Genomic DNA, 18,128 nt, shown 5'->3' on the forward strand with positions numbered 1-18,128 from the left:
TGAAGCTGAGGTGACGTCATTATATTTCTTTCAGTTAACCTGCCGTCCTGTCACGTGCACGTGAACAATGCGTGACATGCAGACAGCTGCGTGATCAGCATGGCGTACGGCTTGTGATCTTGTCAAGGTAGTTCGTGAATAATCAACTTTTATGCCGCATGAAGATATACATGTAAGATACAACGACTTGAATGAGTTGCAACCAGTTCTTTACCCGGTCGACTAAAGGCGACTTCTGAAACTGACTCAAACATGTACTCAAGTGAACACTGCCGTAGTTTATATCAGTTTGGGTATGATGAACTTGAAATAGAATGTTAATATCCAATCACAGGTAACAATCCGAGGTATAATTTTCGCAAAATGCTGTAAAACGCAACTTTAAAGGTTTTAGAAGGTTATCGAGCATTTTATTATGTTTGCAGAACTAGCGAAAACTTTTTTAACGGTTTACACGACCGGCGTGGCACTCTGATTTAGCATGCATTGGGGAGGCTTCTCCCAGAAATTCAGGTTTGTGGCTGTTTGTGTCAAGGAGCACCAAGTGTAGAAAATTTCAATAATTAAAATGTTACACGATGTTAGAGCTTAATTTTAATGATCTTTCCGCTTTTCTGTTCCAACTTTTTCGCTGAAACTTGGTTAGAGTATGCTAAGGCATTATAAACTGATTCCAGAAGTTCAACAAAAATATATCAGCAAAATGTTTCACTGGGTGCGATTTCGTTCAAAAAGTGGCGTTTAGTTAAACTCCAATAACATTAAAAAATATTTTCCCCAGTTAAATCTAAATTTACCGTATTATTACTGAATGATAGCTGAAAGCGCCTTTCGCGTTTTATAGCCATCACGTCAAAGCCGAAAAAGTGTTGAACTAAAGTTTGTTATAGACAAAAAATTAAAGCTGCGCCCAAAATTAAAGCTGCGAAGCCACCTTAACACTTTAAAATCTAGTAAACTTCGCTGCTAGAGTCACTTACATTATTCTGTTGAAGCTCGCTAGCACAATTCCAGCTGAACGGAAGTTGAAACACACCGAAGCGCTTAAATTCTGAAATGCCCAGCTTTCAAGGGTGTCCTGTATGATGAAATAACAACTCCCAAAATATCCGTTGTGTTTATAACAAGATTTCCGCATCGTAGGAACCTCAATGTGATGTTTGGATTTTCTCCAAATCACTTCTTTTTACATGGACTATTGGCATTATTTTGAACGTTTTTCTAACAAATTCATGCTCAAAGAGATCGTAAGAAAACCTACTTTTCGATAATCATGATGAAAATTGGTCAAGCCAAAGGACTCCCCAAAAAAGCTTTTTGGTTAATTACTCCATTCTGGCACGTGGCATGCCAGCTTTTCAACATGGAGACTTGCGAAGGAATAAAACTTGTCATATGTAAAGTATGTTGTCCAGTTTCTGACAGTTGCCGTATTAGGCTTTTTGCTAATCGTCTGTAAGTATTTTAAAAAGAGTCGAACATTCCAACTGTATATCGGTCGCTTTACCGGTTTTTTGCGCACACGAGACTTGAGAACTTGAGAGAACGGGTACATTGTAAGTTTTCTTTAGGAGAAAAAAGGTAGGTATTGTCGCCATTCACTACAAGGTATTTAACACTACCGTGATGAACTAATTGCACGTTTCATAAGAAATTTTCAAACAGCTAGATCTACCTATTTTTGAACCGATTAAACGCAAGAAACGGAGTTTTTAGATAGATAGATAGATAGTTTATTGATATTCTTACATGACAGATACAACTATTAAAATCTATTATAACTATATTAAAAATACAACTATTGAAATATATTATAACTATATTAAAAATTTGCCATAGAAGGAAAAAAGCTATGTTTAAAACGACTGGTTCGAGCCTTTAAAGAACGATTTTGAATTTCAGCAGCCAAAAAAATGTTCACCACGAAATCAACCTTAGAGATTATACTGGTTTCCGGCCAGTACGAGGTACATGAATAAAACTATTATAAACTATGTTCAAGTATTATTCTACACAGTAAACACAAAAAAGCAAAATGGCGAATCAATTCTGCAACATGAAGTCATCATCACTATTAATTAATTAATTAATTAATTAATTGTGACAATGCTCTTGGTTCATCGAGCCTCACATTAGCCATGCTGCTTTACACGCTTAGTCTCCTTCATCGTTGATTGAAGAAATCTAGAACATGCATGACGTAGATACTGCAACACGATCCTACCTTTGATAGTATTTGCGCTTTACTTCCCGTTTCATGCAGTGTTTGATCAAGAATACAAAATCAGTGGCATATTCAGGGGAAAAGATTGTTCTTATCTTTTCTAGAGGAGTAGCCTGTTTCAGACTCTCGGTTTGTAGGGGAGAGGGAAGAACGCGGGAGAGCGAGCGGGGAAAGAAAATGGAAAGAACGAGCACTCGCCTCCTTCCCCGCTCATCTTTTCCGCGCTCGCCCGCTTTTTCCGCTCTCGATCTCCCCTATTTACAAATACTCCTCTCTAAGACCCTTCCCTTCCCCGCGCCCTTTATAAAATCCTGGATTCGCCTAGGGCGCGAAGAAGAAGACGAACCGCAGAACTACTGAATTTCATTACAATGTTCTCTTAACGTTGATTGTTCGCTTTCTTGCACCTGGACGACGTAATTTGCGAGATTTTTAAAAACCCTGATGTACCATATTCATAGCGGGTGTCCGTCACGCATTTCTGTCACGGATGAACAGAAGCTGGACATATTAGCTCTTTTCCTTTTTAGATAGTTTAAAAATCGTACGCAAGATAGGCTCCGTAAAATCTCGTTTGTTGTGTGCGTCTCAAGCAAGTATCGTACGTCGGACGCCCGGTAAGGGAAAGTTCAAATTTCGATACTCATCCGGGGCTTTGCGCTACCTCAGTCATCAAGATTATGTCTTTTTAAAAATCAGCAAACTATATCAAGGCAAAGTTTTGGCCTTTTTCGCTCTTCGTCACAGGGGTTAAATGTAAAGAGACTAAAGTAGATTCCTCCAGTTATAAACTTAGAAGCCACGTGTCTTCTAATGTTGCTCATTGATGTCTCGAGATGTCGTCGGAGCAAGGAGTCCAATACGATTGCCAAGTCGTCACGAAAAATGTCCGCTTCGCCGCAATACTAACTTCTAATTGCTTCTTACAATATAACACAACATCCAAATCCCCATAACCTCCACAATAATTATATGCCATGAGACTAGACACACGGCAAAACTGAAATTAGCAGGTAAAGAAGCATTTCGTCATTACTTAATTTACTGTACTTACACGCGCGGTGTTTGACCGTCTGGCCTGATCCCCTTGAAGACATTCAACACCGTACGTTTTTAACCAATCGTTGAAAAGTAATGCAATAAACTGTTGTTCAACGCATTGGTTGGAGCCAAACAAAATCGGAAAATACAAACGCCAGATTAAATTCACAAAAACCTGTACGCCTTGCCTTGCATGTGTTACGACATATATCATGTCAGTTTGGCGTGCAGTTACTGGTGTATTAAGAAAGGTCATTGTAAGTTTTAAAACGCCTCCTGTTTTTTTTCCTACGTTTTTACTAGACTTTTTCAAATAGTTCAAGAGAATAGTGACAATTAATACCTATAATTTCAGTAGAACGTGCTCGAAACTGTACGCTTTAGTAAGAAATTTGCAGCTTCGTGCTTATTCACGGCTAAATTCGTTGTTTAAGAAATGCCATTTTCTAGTAGATCACACCTTATGAGCAACGCCCTAGGTATAATCACGAAGCCGTTATAAAAGCGACTCGTAACAACTGTGACAACTGTTGTGACATTTACTAGTTATCCCGCAACCTGCTTATATTGCGCAAAAGTTAAAATGCTAAGATATGTTCATCACAAGTGTTTAAGGTTCTTAAGGTTCTAAAGTTCTTTTTCTGCCGCTTTACACGAGTTTTTTGGAAATATCTCGTTCGCTTTTTAAGCAATACAAAACCCCTATGCGCGTCCCATAAATCTATGTTTAGAGGTGTTGTGTAAATATTTGGGTGATTTTTGGAGACTTTTGGGAGGAGATAGTTTTTCTTAAAGGAGTAGTAATATTTAAAGAAATAAGAAATATTTAAGATTTGATGTAGTTTTTAAAATAGAATTTGAAGTTTAAAATTAGAAGACGAACACCAGACAGTCCCCCTGACAACCTGAAGTGCTCTTGCGTGGGGATCAACTGTCTGTTGGTGTTCCAAAAATAATTTTCTTTCTTTAATTCCTTTTATAAATTATTATAAATTTCACTCAAATTTACGTTAAGTCTCCCCTTAAGACGAAATCCGCCAGGACTTCGAGTATTAATTGGACAAAATTATGTACCAAAAATTATTTACATCTTATTGCAAACTTGTGTATTGAAGTTTCAAATATCTTATCAAAAGAAATCATTTCTAACAACACCAAACATCGAAAACAAAATTCAAAGTTCCACTGAATTCGACTGAATCGCATGTGAGATTTTACCTATAGCTTGCGAACTTTGAAATTCATTTTCTCGGGCTCTGATAAGAAATTGTTGTTAGTGTTATCACGGATAATTACTTACATCTTTAGCTTTTAAAATGGGCAGAAAATAACGCAATAGGATTTAAATTATTCTGGTACTCGATTTCTTGATGGATTCCGTCTTATAAATAAAATCTAAGTACTCAAATAAAAACCTGGGGCCTTAACTTGCCCTCACAGTTTTTATTTTCAGTGGTGTGTGATGATCTATCGATTGTAACACTTGCATCATGCAAAGTAATGTGCCAAAAACGGAAAATAGAAGAGAGCAAGTATATTTACTCTGTACATGTATACACGTTCATTTTGCTCTAACGAAGGTCTATAAAAACGCTCCAAACGTCAGTTTTCCTATTTAGAGTCAAATTAGCTACGCCAGTTAATTTACCTCAAGAGAAAGAAACTTTCAGTCGATGTCCTACTTGTCCGTCAAAGCAGCATCCCGGGGCAGCATCTCATTTTCAGTTTCGTATAAAATCTTAGTCTATTCCAACCTGAAATGAACATTACAAATAATCTATTCTATTGCTGAAGTAATGCTAATTTATATACATTGAAAAAGTTAAGATGAAATAAATTTACAGACTAGTCCGAAAGTATAATGAAAACAGGTAAAACTGTGAGCCACGTGTTCACAGAAATGAGATGTGTCAGCACTATAGTTAACTCTTTGTAAAATGAGTGAACTTCGCTGCTACCTTTTCAAAGAACCATCACAAGTGATAATGAGTACACTTACATCATGCATGTGGTCTATTGCAGTTGAACTCCAAAATGCTAAAACTCCTTTTCTAACGAATCTTATTTACACTGAACGAACAACTCATTGATTCTCCAATTATTCCGCATTGACGTTGGTTATACTAGAATGTACTTAAGAGTATCGTGGGGTTTGATTTTTTCCCAGATCATGACCTGGGACCTAGCGAGCCATGCGCTGTTGACTTTCACTTTCGTGCCGGGCAATTTGTTCATATTTTTTTTGGTTTCTAGAACCAAATGGCCCGTTTAGTGGCGATATTTTCATTTTCATTTGTATTCATTTCACTACAGCACCCACTTATCATGTGCGGGCAACAACCAATGACGATCTAAAATACAAGTTTCCAAGGCATGCCGTTTTTAAGCGATGACGTCATCGCTTAATGTCATCGCGCGAATGGACGGGATCTTTTGCGATCGACCGATAACCGAGTAGGACTTGGAACTTACTACAGGAATAAACGTTACGTGAACAGAAATCAAGTTTAACTCAACAAGGAATCGCCACGTAGAACTCAAGGCAAAATACTCCCGGGCAGTTAGAAAGGACTAATACAAAGTATAAACGAAAGAAATAAATTATATTTGATGAGTTCTATTAGATTCAGTAAACAGACATCTCTATGTTTCTTTTAAGTTTCGTTTCGTTTCTTTTATTTTAGATTGTAAATTTAGTTAGGGGACCTAAATAGGGATAACCTCATGGTCCTTCTTTTCAAATACTATTTGTATTCTGTATTTGAATAAAGTATTATTATTATTTTAAAACAACGGGCCTTGCTCGCTCGCCAGAAGTATCGTGTATCGTATATCGGATGTCACGCTTGAAGATTACGCAACTTTTTTTGTCAGTTGTCAGCTACTTTTTTACGTTAATTTTTTAGAAAATGTCCCGAAAATTATTAAAGAACCCCCCCTTCATCACTTCTGCATGCATTGCGTGCCGTTTCTTTCAAGGAAACTTGTCCTGTCCTGAGCAATTAAACATGCAACTCAGTAAAAACGAGCAGGTTCACTTGTCAAGTCAACTTTGTGATAGAATACTAGAATCTATCTATCAGTCTGCAAACAGCTTTTTTCAATGTACTACTTTCTCGGAGAATGCAATAACTAGTCTACATTTTACAGTTGTATCGACTTTTTTGTTTTCTAGAAGCTGACATGAGAACGGAATTGGAATAAAATGGTCGACGCGCAATTTTCTCACGAGCTACTAATATTGCGAAAAACATCACGCAGTTAGCGCCCTTTCGCATCACTTGAGGTCGCTAGCCTGAGTATCATCAGTAAATCATAGACTACTTTGGCTCAGTAAAATCTCGTTGTTTTGTGTATCTGCCGGAGGGACAAATTGTACGTCGTACATAAACTAGTGAACTAAAACGATATTTAACCCCTAAAAGACGTCTGTTCAACTTTGTTGCACAATGTGTTTCGTTTCTGCTGTCACGGTTTTCTGTGACGGCCGATAGTCACGCAACGATTCCTCCTACAAACGCCTCCACATGAAACCCGCGAAGTGCCAAGGGGCTCTGTTCCAACACATTTTACTCAGTGTTAGTAACTCTGACTGGGCTGAAGAATATCGTTCATTATACATGTACCGGCCGGGACTTCTTTATGAAGGGGTTCGTTACATCAGTGTCCCACTGTATTGAGGAGCTTGCTTGCAATTGCCTATCAACCAACCAACCAACCAACCATTGACAATATGCAGCTTTCATTCACAGTGAAGGTTTTAGAACAATCTACTTGAAGCTGTACAGAACTTCTAGCCGCTTGCCTTAGTCCCCCACGGTTTTATTCCTCTTCGCCCCCCTCAGGAGCCGATGATGATGGTCATGGGCTCCTGACATTGTAACGCAAAACCCTGAACCGACAATTTTCTACCTTCTGATGGAATGAAAACCAATTTGTTAGTTAGCTTTAGTAGTCCATTTCGTAATAACCATCTGTACTCATTTGTGGGTGATTATAAAATTACTCTTTATCTCAGCTATTTCGCAGTGTCCTTCGATCCGGCCTGGAGATAATTTCAAATGACCTGTAGCCGTCTTGCTAAAGTACATCTAGCTAACCACGTGCTTTTCAGTCCGCGCTTGAAATGTCTCAAGAAACCGCGTGTATGGTCAGCACATTATCTTTTTTGTCCTAGAACTTACTTTCCTCCACATCTTACAACAATCAACAAAATATGTCCATTTGAATATGCAATCGCAAGACACGATGCACGGCATAACACAAATTACCATTTCGTTATTGCTGTACTTACCCGCGCTGGTCGCAGAAAGGGAATCCTTTTCGAAATCTCGTGCCTATTCCGCTGATACCTTTAACACTTCGCATAAGAATTGTGATGTAGAGCTTCAGATTCTTTACTGAAGTTGACTGAGACGCTGATGATTGCGTTCAGTAAAATAAATGACACACTCCGAGCTACTTCGCAGCTTTTCTGAGATTTCGCGTAGTCTGCCCTTGATCACCTTGATTGCGAAAGCGTGCAAGATGAGCTGGTGCATGAGGTGATTTCCATAAATGGTCTGTGTCATCGAGTTTTACTGGGCTAAAAACGCCTCATATATCCATTCATTTATTTATTTGTTTACTTTCGTATTTTGTTTTTTCCTTCTCTTTATATTGCCTGCGTGTCCGGCCACTCTACGATTAGCCTGCGCTGCAGCCGAACAAAACCCCGGTATAGGGTTTTGTTCGTCTGCAACGCAGGCTACTCTACGATTAACTTGTGGAATAAATTTGAGCATATCTTTTAAAATTGCTTTGTCAGTTTGTGATCTTGTCAGTAACGCATCACATAACTCATTTGATTTTTGTAGGTTTGATCCTTTTTTCACCTAGTATCAGTAGTTGAGTCCCTTGATTCGCTTTCTCAGCTTTTAGGTGTCCGTTTTGACAGGATGGACGTTTTCAAAACCTTGTGGTTAGATCAGGTTGTGACGTAGAAAACAGATTCCCAAACAGGATAAAACGTCCGAACTTGTTGCTCAATGTCCACTTCAGCAAATCTAATTTTATCTACTGACCTTTGCCCAGATGAAATCCGTTTCAGACGGAAGTGAGCTCCATTCAGCAATGAGACGTGCGCTGTTCTTGAATAACGTTTAAATTTAGTTAGGTTAGTCCCCCTTGGCGAACATAATACGATATAAGTCTACTTATAATCGCTGCAAAATTTGACGTCGCTGGTTATCACACTGCTGCATTAGTTGGTAAGTCAGCTTCTTTTGTTTGTCTACTCAAGATCAACAACACGTGCAGCTACATAACTTTGAAGTAAGTTTAAAAGTTGCATTCGTTAGATATCTGATGGCTGTCAGAGTTGTTTTATCTAACATAATCATATAATCATAGTGAACGAATCGCCGAAAACAAGAAAACAATTTTGGCAACGGGCGAGGGAGGGTGGAGGGGGTGAAGTGAGATTGCCTGTTTCTTATTATATATTATTTATGAATCTTAACCTGGTTCCCACGCGCAATTCAAAAGCGAGTAAAAGGAACGTTCACAGGAGCAAAGGCCCAGAAACATGCTACAACACTGCGCGCAGCATTTTTCACTTTACTTTGGTGGCTTCATAGTGCTACACTTGTGCGAGTTTGGGCAACACTGACGCAACATGAAAGCCGGGCATGAAAGTTCTGATGTTTACAAAGATAGCCTGAACAAGAAGCTAAGAAAGATTAAACGAGGCTGTTTAACGCCTTTCCTCTCGGAGGAGGAAACATCAATAAAAGAATCAAATCGCCTTGATATTGCGCGCATTGTTGCAGAAGTATTATCGTGATTACCTTTCCACAATGTTGTACGCAGCAATTTCAAGGCTACACGCACGATTTAAGCGCAATGCTGCACTTATGTCTGGACTTTCACACGGGCATGGTTCACTCCATTGATCTCCATCACACGAGTAACGCCCGTAATCAAAAGCAGCGCCGTGTTACTCGTGCAAGCAAGCGATTTTTAAACGAGTGAACGTAATCGGAAACAGTATCGCAGGAGTAACGCAGATGCAAGCAATGCAAGCGATGTAACGATGCAAGCGGTGTAACACAGGAGTAACGCTAGCCTGTTCCAGGCGTTCGGTTAGTTGGGAAGCGCGAAAAACGGCGAGCGAAAAAAAAATAAGGGGAGGGGGGCGGGGAGGAGAGCGAGCGCTCGCCGTTTCTTGCGCCGCTTCCCAACTAACCGAACGCCTGGAACAGGCTAGAGTAACGCAGTTGCAAGCGATGTTTGAACTCGGGTGTTTGAACGAGTGACGTAAGCGGAAACGATATTCATACTGGTAACGCAAGTGCAAGCGATTTTCAAACAAGATCGTAAGCGGAAGCGATGTTTACACAAAGCACTGTTCACACAAGTAACACAGCAAAAGCAATGTTCACACGAGTAACGCAAGCGGAAGCAATCTTCACGCGCTTGACGTAAGTGTAAACGATGTTCACGCGAGTAACACAAACGAGAGTAAGGTTCACAAAACTAACGCATCATGTTAAACTTTGTTGATACTTATTCGCAGGACAATATTGCTCTGTGTTGTCAATTCATTTAAACGGGTTTTGTGCGCTGTGTGTGGCACCGCAGTCACGGCTGGAATTGCTAGCTTATTGTTAGGCATAATCTTAAAACGTCAAAACAGATTGAGGTGTTTTTTTTTTTAACTTTCGGCCCATATATTCTGCTTGCTGCTCACCACACGCAAATTTTGCGTGGTTAAAATGTCGCGCGCTTCTTTGACGACAACGTTCAAAAAATGTGGAACATCGATCGCAGGCCTTTTAAAATTGGAAGGACCCTGTCATTCATGTGTCATTGGCAAGATCGCATGTGCTAGTATTACAGGCGAGATATGGCTAGCGTACCTCTGCAACCCCTCTGCAACCACTGAAACAGGTATTTATTGCGGTTTTCAGTGAAATGCGAACTCTGAAATTCTATTCTCAACCAACGGTTTACGCTTTTTGCTGCCGTCAATCATCTTAGCGGACCTCTCGGGAAACAGAAGTTCACTTCATTCGGGTCAATAGGTCGAGTTTGTCAGTTGTGATTGGTAGATTTTGATCCATTTTTTTGTTTCTGTCTTTCATCGTTCGTTGGCTATCACCATAATTATGATTGACGGCAGCGAAAAATGCAATCGTTAGTTGGGTTTTGAATTCCAGAGTTCTCATTTCACTGAAAACCGCAATAAGAATCCCAAAAAATCCCAGTTGTTCGTTTCCGTGTAGATTTTCTGTCTGCTTTAGACAGTTGACGCGTATTTATTTTGATCCCATGCCAGGTGACCTAATGCACGTGTCATTACCATATATCGAGGGAAAGCGAAATTTTCATGGTATATTTTCTTTTGAGGTGTGCGGAAATTGTTACAGATGTCTCAAGCCAGTTTTAAACTCCAGTATAACAGATAAAGCTGGTTTACGCAGCTTCAAGCCCTATTCCGCCTTAAGAAGGTAGGCGAGATATATTAAAACCCAACATGCATTTCCAACGTGCTTATAATAAGCAAATAACCGGAAAGAGGAAACTGAAATACAGTGTATCAAGATCGATGCTTTTCATCGTGGACGATAGTCACGATAAGAAACATATTACCGAAAGGAGGAAAAAATGTTTCAAGTATCCTCGCTTTATTAGAGTTTATCTGAAAAGGACAGTAGGGTATTTATTGCTCTCCTCTGTCACCTGTTACTTAACCAGTCACTGGCGCAAACGTAACAAAAACGACAGAAAATCGCGAATCGTTCTGGTAGCAGGTAAAATAAGACGCCAAGTTAACGTGCATGAAATGAATACAAAGGACAACATAGCGGTTTAGTTAACCAGTGTACAGTTTCATCTTTTCTGGAAAAAGCGCCCTAAAATATTATAGAAGACTCATACGTGTATAGTTCGCGAAATTAGGCAGCGCGAATTTACGATATATCGATGCCTTTAATCAGAACAAGCGAGGAAAGCCGAGTTCGCTGTTGCTCGAAAAATCCGAAGAAAAAAATATCTTTGCAATCGAACTAGACCGAGAAGAAGTATGATTGTTGTACTAAGGAGTGTTGAAGCTTTATTCCACCCCAGCCACACAAACCATTAAATATTTTGCCTCCCCTCTCCTCTCTCCTCCGCAGAGGCTCCTTTAGTGGGGAAAGGCGAAAAACACGAAAAATGAAAAATAGGGGGGGGGGGGGGCGGGGAACGACGACCCGTGTCCCCCGCGCGCTTTCGTTTCCATTCTCTCCAGTCTCCGCGCGCTTACTTTTCACCCCTCCCCATTTCCCAGCCCGTACGGAACACGAAAGAGGCCTCTGCCAGACTCGTTCCCAGTCCCTACTTATTTGTTTCTAAAGGCGATAAAAAACTGAGGCGGACTAAGGCAAGGGTTGCGGGGCAGGCTGGGAAGGGCGAAGAAAAAGTAGGGACGCTCCCCGATTTTCGTTCGGCCTTCCCTTGATGCAATGCGTTCTAGTCAAAACCGCCAAGGGAGCGACTGGGAACGAGTCTGGGCCTCTGCGGAGGAGAGAGTCCCCTCTCCCTTCTTAGACCAGTTTTACTTTATTCAGTAGAACCCGAAATCGTGAATACTCTCCTCTGGTGGCTCCTTCGGTTCTTCTTTCTGTCTCCTGATCGGTCTGTTTACAGCGTCGTACACGGAAATAACTGATTGCTCGATTATTCATGCCTTTGTTTTATTTTGTTTCGAAACCGGCCAAAGAAAGTTTCATGCCGTCAATGTAGAAAGCAGACTCTGAGTCAGATATAATCACTGAGTTGAGATTAATTTTGGTATGACTTAAGGTGGCAAATTTTGGGTCGAAAATTTTATATGTTTACAAACTAACGAATGCTATTTTACAGTTCGCACGATCGGTAATCGGCTTGGCACTCTGACTTAGCAAAGATTAAAAAGGCTTCTCCCAGAAATTCGAATTCGTGGTTTGTTTCGTCAATGAGCTGCGTCAAGTATAAAAAGTTTCAAGACAATTTTAGGGCTAAATTAGACGATCTTTTAAAATATTTCCGCTTTAAGAATTCCTCCAACGACTTTGCTAAAACTTGGTTAGGGTATATATCAAGTCCGTATAGCCTGTTTCCAGAAATTATCAAAAATATATTAATAAAATTTTTCACTTCGTGCGATTTTGTTCAAAACGTGGGGTCCACATAACATTACTACCCTAAAATATTTTTTCCAGTTAAATCGAATTCTTTTATACTGAATGATAGGTAAAAGCCATTGAGTTATTATATATAGGCCGAAAAAGTTATAATCCAAAAGTTGCAATTGTTTTATGACACTCTCATTCCATTTCTTTCAGTTTGGACTCGAAATGTTCGCGGGGAGACTACAAAGAGGGTGCTAATGGGGTTAACAGTTAACTGACAATTGGCCAAAAAAATAGTAGTTAACTGATATTTTGCCAAAAAATTAGTAGTTAACTGATAAATGAAAAGTTAACAGTTAAGTGACATTCTATTAATTATACTGAATACGATTGTTGTTGTTGATAAAAGCAACAAAGTTATTTCCTATTAGCAACGCTATTTCGTGACATTAACCTGTCCCGTTGCGTGACCAGGTGACATACTAACCGATATTATATGCAGAAGGTTCCAGGGTCCTTCCCGGGTCGTTCCAGACACATGTTGATCTCTGTGATGGCGTCGAGTGGGGCACGGTCAAAGTTATTCTGACACAGAGGTTACATACCGTTTGACATGGCAAAGCACAATTCAATGGACATAGCTTGTAAACATTTTATCGAAAGTTCATGAAAATCAAACGACAAGCAGAAAAGTTTCAACTAGGTGCATTTGACTTCAAGTTGTTACATAAAAACACACGGAACTGCCATGGGCACTAAAATAGAGGTCGCAGCATACGAATCAGTGCTTGACACACGCAACCATTACAAGCCCATAGAAACATTTCAATCAGTATACTTATTACACCTCGTATTACCCAAACAGGAGTTAATAAAGGTTTTTATCAAGGGGGGGGGGGGGGGGGGCTTAAGACTGCTTAGAACAAATTCCTCTACAACAAAATTTGAGGAAAAAGTTTACCACTTCCAATCACATCTTATCGAGAGAGGTTATCCAGAAAGCTTAGTCCAAAGAACTCTCGCAGAAGTTTTTTTTTGAAAACAGGAAGCAGGCCCTTTGACCAGAACTTAAAACAAACGAAAAAATCTTGCTTTGTGTAACGCAATACCAACCAGCAGTACCAAACACAGTCCAAATTTGAACCCGGCGTGCAATAGAACAACATATTATATTAAAGGGGTAGGTCTCTCAAAGATATACTCGTGAGATCGAAAGTATGAAAATGGCTAATACGCTTGCGCGAGAGTCTCGCATGCCTGTCAAGTTATTTTTATATCACTGACGTGCTGAAGTAAAGAAAATTCAGGTTATGATGCAATACTTTTCGCTGTAAGAAAATGAAAGTTAATAGATAACTAGAATTTAGTAGTTAACTGATAATTGGCCCAAAAAATAGTAGTTAACTGACAATTAGCCTTAAAATTAGTAGTTAACTGACAATTGGGTACCCCCATTAGCACCCTCTACAAATATAGCCTGCGTAGCAGGCGTCGGTGTTTTTTAGCGTATTTAGCAGGTATCTGTGTTTTTTAGCGAATTTAAAGAGTGCGCGATCGCGAGATGGATGGTCGCCAAGAGGCAAGGAACCAGAGCAACGGTAGGCGCAAGTCGGTCGTGGCGATCAACCGTGAAATAGGCCCAGGGTTGACTACATGTGTTGTTTGCGCAGCCTTTAGACTTCGGCAACGGAACAAAGTTAAGTTGAAATTAAATTTGAACATGTCGAACGTCCGAAGATTTGCGCCTGACTCTACGCGTGGTTTTTTGAAGATTTGGGAATCTGGTTGATTTATGGCTTAAAATACATATAACTGTAGGTTTTGGTCTGCAATCGGTTAGAGTGTGCCACCCGCCTTTGTTGACCACTGTGTCAACTCAGTTGCGCCTCCCAGGCTCGTAGTCTATTAGGCTCATTAGATTAAATTGTTAATTATGTACTCATTAAAATGCATGGCTAGCACTACGGTAAAGGACACTTTTAATGAGCCAATATTTCAACTAGAACAACTAGTCTTTTTCAGGGCCAGTGCTATAGTGAAAGAAATAACGGCTCTAAAATTTAAAATTACAACGTGAACATTGGTAGTTAATGGTTAACTGGTATACCTGACGAACGTAGCTAACATTATATACGGAGAAAATAAAATGAAAAATATTAGAACTATAAGCGGAAGTCAGAAAGCATACAATAATGAAGCGTAATACTAGTTGTACCTATCGGTAAGTGCCAACGAGCGAAATACTCATGTTTGTTCATAAGAACAGATATTGAATGGTTTTTGATAGAACTATATTTGAAATGACCACTGTTATGGTAAATTGTATTTGCGGGCCCAAGAGAGGCCCGCAACCCTAATCTTGACAGTGACCAGCGGATTGCGTATTACGCGTGCGCGCCACGTTTATAAAGACCAGCTGCAAAGCGGAAGTTGAAAATTTTGTTCTTCCACTAAGAACGATCAGAATGCGAAAAATGTGTCAATCACAACAGATTGTCGAAACACCGGAAGTTGAAAATCTGTTCTTCAAGAACAATGTGTCAATCTCAACAGTGTGTCACATAAGATCGAGGCTTCTGCCACATGGAAGATTGAAAACATTACGTTTTGCAGGCGTTGTTTCGGCGTTGGTTTTGAGAAGATTTACTGTGATTGCATTACAGATAAACCACGGCAAAACGAATGATTCCAACAACGATTGATCTCGAAAAATCCCTTACAACACTGACAACATAGCGAGTTCACCGACCGAGGAAAATCACGTCTCAATTACACCGCATGTTCGATAAAATCATGCATTCCTTGCGTGACGCGCTACTCGGAATAACTGTCTCTTGTCCAGTGATTTTATCGACACCGTCTGAGAAATTTTCGCGATCTGTTGGAATTATTGCTATGAACTGAGGTGACTTAAGTTATTTGTTCTTCCACCATGAACGGCTACAATGCAAAAGGATCCGAAATTGTGTCGTTCAATTAGGAAGTTGAGAATTTTTTCCTCCACAAAGAACGATTAGAATGCGAAGAAATGCGAAGTGTAAATCACAAAAGTTTGTCTAATGAGATCGACGCTTCTGTCACATGGAAGGTAAAGGTGACAGTGAAGGATCTTTATGTGCATCTAGGCCCGCACTTTCTAACCTGTGGTTACCACTAGTTTAGGTAATATGCAATAAAAGGGCTATTTCTCTGGTGTTCATAAATGACACAGGCTTGATAGCCTGCGTAGCAGGCGCCGTAGTTTCCAGCGCGCGTATTCTCGCGATCGCGCACTCTTTTAAACACACTAAAAAACGTACACAGATGTCTGTTACGCTAACTTGAACGGTCAAGGATTATTTGGAGACAAAATTTTTAATCACGTTAACATTACATTTGCCGTTAGAAGCAAACAACTTTTGACTTTCTTGTGTGTATGACATGCAGTAATTTTAGTGAGCGTCGCTTTGAATTGATGTTATTCCTACGCGGAGCGAAAATGCGTGCCAAATAAAATATAAACGGTATTTGATTTGGAATAAATCATCGGTCAAAAATTACTATAAACACAATCAACACTAAAAGGAAGCATTTACCCGACTTCAGCATTCTCATAAGTCAAGAAAACTCTATTTGAAGTCAACAGTCCGTTTTGATTTTCATGTCTCTCTCTTCGATCGTAAATCAAAGGACTCCAAAGTGGAAAGAAAATTCATCGCTTTGAAGACCTTGATGTTCATTTTTTCGGCGGTCGAATATTCTGTAGGGTATTCTCTTTCCTAAAGGTGTATTTATCGGTAAAGGGATGAATGACCACATTGAAAATTTTAACAGCGAGCCGCGTGGACGCCATTTTGGTCATTTGCTCTCTAGCAAGGAGTGAGAGACTGGGAACCAGTTGGGAAGAACAATACAACCCAAATATGGGGTTTACTTACACCCAAATATGGTCAAAAAAAAAGTCCCTTACGCAGAACGTAAGATTTTCTCTGCCTATACACTCATACGCACACGGCTCTATGATTCTGCCGCCTCGACAGCCTCACCTCTTGGCTCGGCTGTCTCGTTGGCAATAAAAACGGCTAACTACCCAACTGAGTGCGAGCGTGAGTGAGTGAGTGAGTTAGTTCTTAATTAAAGTGTCAAAACCTTATAGATAGCCTGGGAATAATACACCATACTAATTAAGGGACACTGCTAAGAACTAAAAACTACACTAATACTAATATCAATACAATAAAAATATATATAAGTGATATAAAAATGTTATTGTAATCTATGATATAAAAAAATGTTGAAATCTTTAACTAATTTTAAAATTATGACTAAAAAATATGACTTGAAAGGCATTATGTGCAGCATAGGATGCAGCCCTTACAGCCGGTGTCCATTAAGCGAGTTATGTCAATTTTGCGAATACAGTTTAGTAAAAGCCTGCAGTGTCTTGGCTGATCTGTCAGCCGTAGACATTTTGCCCCAAAGTTTGGGTCCTACATAACGCAGAAAAGTGCTTTCCCTCTTCGCCATGTCGAGCAAGAACCGCGCGTTTCTGCCCTTAGTTTTTCGCGCGGCCATTTTTCTTACATCCTTTTCATTCGCTTCCCCTAGACGAACTAAGGGAAACAGAGACTTCTCGTAGTTTACATACCCAGTAGCACTTATGTTTGTTTTTAACTTCGACGTGATGTTAAGGTAACAGTTGAATCAAAAGCTTGTATAATCAGTGGCTGAGTGGGAACGCGGAAATCGAAAGCGGAGATAGGGATAACCTGCTGACGAATGTACGTTTCTTTATAATTGCATCATTGGTCGTGTTCATTCGCGTTTTAGGTACTTCTATGTTTTAAATGACTGTTGGTTAGCGAGATATGCGGAAATGACGGTGCACTAAAATGGCCTGACGTCAGCATGAATCGCCATGTTCAGCGGACTGTAAACCTACACTGATCGACATATCAATCCAAGCTCGAGGTGAGTTTGAGTCTGTTATAAGTATTGTAGATTGAAATAGTTGTAAGGAAACCTCCTTTGATAGCGAGAAAAGAAATTTTGCGCATGCGTTGTGTTTTCTTTATTCGTCTGTCCCTTTACTGATTATGACATACGTCACATTTGATCATTTTCAGGGGCACGCAACGAGCAAATTTTACTACAGGTGTCGGAACACCGTTTTTACGTTATAAGTGTCCTTTTTGTGCGATTTAAAGCCTCATTTGTAAATGCTAAGAAAATTGTATCTTTTTGGATACGCTAGCATTCTCGTTCCCAGAGCCTCCGTTTCTTTTGGTCACGTGGTCGGCGAAACGAAGGGCTCTGGTAACACTGACTACCGGATGTCGTAAAATCCACGACATCCGGTAGCGCATGCCCTCTGCATAAATGTTCGTCTGCGCCTGCTCAGTAAAAGAAAGGGGAAGGCTGGGGCTGACTGAGACGAGAAGAAAGCGAATTTTGAAAGCTGGTTTTGGCAATTCAAGTCGTTGATATTTTAACTTACACAATTCGATTCGTTTGGAACTCATTGAATTGCATGGCTGATAGATGTGTTGATGTTGTTGTGTCGACTCTACACGCAATATTATCTGACGGCAGATAGAAAAGTTAGAATCCAGAGGAATTGGAGTTATAGTGTACATGGAGTCGTGGATATCATCAGCTGATAACATTCCGACGGTTGATGATACTGTGAAATTTATTTATGGCCATGCGGAGGTATTGTAGAAAATTCAGAACCAAAAAAGCCGCTGATC

General features: G+C 39.9%; 2 long non-coding RNA genes across 3 annotated transcripts in view; both read right to left on the minus strand.

Annotated features, from left to right (window-relative positions):
* The window catches only part of LOC144656660 (uncharacterized), a 12,481-nt gene extending 4,770 nt beyond the window's left edge, over nucleotides 1-7,711 (minus strand). The window contains exons 1-2 of one of the 2 annotated variants that reach the window (XR_013571348.1): nucleotides 7,560-7,711; nucleotides 4,914-5,019 (exon numbers count right to left, since the gene is read on the minus strand). This is a non-coding gene — a long non-coding RNA (uncharacterized LOC144656660). Of the gene's footprint in view, nucleotides 1-4,913; nucleotides 5,020-5,264; nucleotides 5,383-7,559 lie in introns of those variants that run through there. The other variant, XR_013571347.1, reaches the window with a different exon arrangement.
* Nucleotides 1-18,128, minus strand: part of LOC144656658 (uncharacterized) — a 523,850-nt gene that overhangs the window by 52,601 nt on the left and 453,121 nt on the right. The window lies entirely within an intron of this gene.

This window comes from Oculina patagonica, chromosome 6, assembly GCF_052425735.1.
Source record: "Oculina patagonica isolate OP01 chromosome 6, crgOcupat, whole genome shotgun sequence".
Classification (NCBI taxonomy): domain Eukaryota; kingdom Metazoa; phylum Cnidaria; class Anthozoa; order Scleractinia; family Oculinidae; genus Oculina; species Oculina patagonica.